The sequence below is a fragment of the Dendronephthya gigantea genome, unplaced genomic scaffold (assembly GCF_004324835.1).
Source record: "Dendronephthya gigantea isolate DGI-Jeju-01 unplaced genomic scaffold, DenGig_1.0 000062F, whole genome shotgun sequence".
Taxonomy (NCBI): Eukaryota; Metazoa; Cnidaria; class Anthozoa; order Malacalcyonacea; family Nephtheidae; genus Dendronephthya; species Dendronephthya gigantea.
Window position 1 is genome coordinate 717,360 of NW_021163072.1, and position 1,622 is coordinate 718,981.

Below are 1,622 nucleotides of genomic sequence, written 5' to 3' on the forward strand. Positions count from 1 at the left end.
ATCTTACATAAAATTTCAAAAGTTAATATCAAAATTCAGCATAAATTTGAATAGTAAATATCAAAATTCAGCATACCTGAGTGTCAAATGACGATCATTTGAGGGTATAAATTGCCCGTCCGAAAACTGGACGAGCTGTCCGAACGATTTTCATGAATTGCAAGAAAAATAATGTCTCACACTAAGAGTAGCAACATCACATATACAAATAATACAATTAATATACAGACCGGAGTCTTTGCATTATCACTATTAATTTAAGACACCCAGATATGGAAGGGACTAGACTCAGTTCCGAAATATCAACCACTCGAACCGTCTTGACCTTGTAGCTCAGTTGGAAGAGCATTGGACTAGCAAACCAAAGGTTGTGGGTTTGATTCCCACCGTGGTCAAGCTAATTTTTCAGCTTGCCTGGTTGGTGACTCAGAGTAGCAACATCACATATACATTTAATATACACACCTGAGTCTTTGCATCATCACTATTAATTTAAGACACACAGATATGGAAGGGACTAGACTCAGTTCCAAAATATCAACCACTCAAACCGTCTTGACCTTGTAGCTCAGTTAGAAGAGCATTGGACTAGCAAACCAAAGGTCGCAGGTTCGATTCCCACCGTGGTCAAGCTAATTTTTCAGCTTGCCCGTTTGGTGACTCAGAGTAGCAACATCACATATACATTTAAATGGAGAGTTTGTTACAGTTGAAGAAATGGTAGGTGGCAAGTTTGTCAAATACATAAATAACTAGAGGGCACTCAGAAACTGCATACTAGGCCGTATTCTCTGGCACGAAAAGTCACTTAAAAAACGATTTTCGTTGCCCCCCTTCGGGCGCTACTTGAAAACACAATAGAAAATTAGGATAAATTATAGTAAGTCTAAATTCACTTGTTTTCACCTTCACAAACCTGCAGTTTTCGAGCATTTCATCTTCGAAAAATCAGTGAATTTGCATGTTTTGCAATACACCGACGCCATTTTGATTCAGGAAATGTCTGCGATACTCTGTGTAATATACGACATATATAGCAGATTCAGCAGTTTTATACCGGTATTTAAATGAAGTTTCCAGCATTTTTGCTATGCAAGCAAGTTTCAACAAGGAACCTTTGAATGGAGTTATTACGAGGTTTTTCGCAAATTTTCATAGTTTTTCAAAACTAAATTAGTCAGAGAAGACGTAGACAACAATTAATCGGAAAAACATCCGGCAATTTTGCTTACACGCATCAAAATCATCCACGAGCGTTTTGTTTCTAGTCAAGTTATATAAAATAATTACTACACAATTCCTTTCCAGCATAACCTTTGTTTTATATTAACTACCTTTATAATACACACGTTTCTTAACAAAACTATTTACAACATCTCAGTTTTTTTGACACAGTTAATTACCAACGCCTTTATCTTATTATCATCAATCCAACTAAAAACGAATTTTTTGAGCGAAGACCCAGACATCTTTACGAAATTGAAACAGAACAAATTTCAAACATTTTCCTTATGAAACCGTGAGAGGACTTGTGAAAACTGCCAAGTTGGCCAAGTCTAAACTTGCTGAAGTATTGAAAAATGAATCTGGAAATCTAGAAGTCAATGTTCGTGCATTTAACA

The 1,622-nt window shown here is 36.2% G+C and overlaps 1 non-coding gene across 1 annotated transcript; it reads left to right on the plus strand.

Annotated features, from left to right (window-relative positions):
* The first annotated feature begins 322 nt into the window (after nucleotides 1-322).
* Trnaa-agc lies at nucleotides 323-395 on the plus strand. Its single transcript has one exon. It is a non-coding gene; the product is annotated as a tRNA-Ala (tRNA).
* Nucleotides 396-1,622: the final 1,227 nt, after the last annotated feature.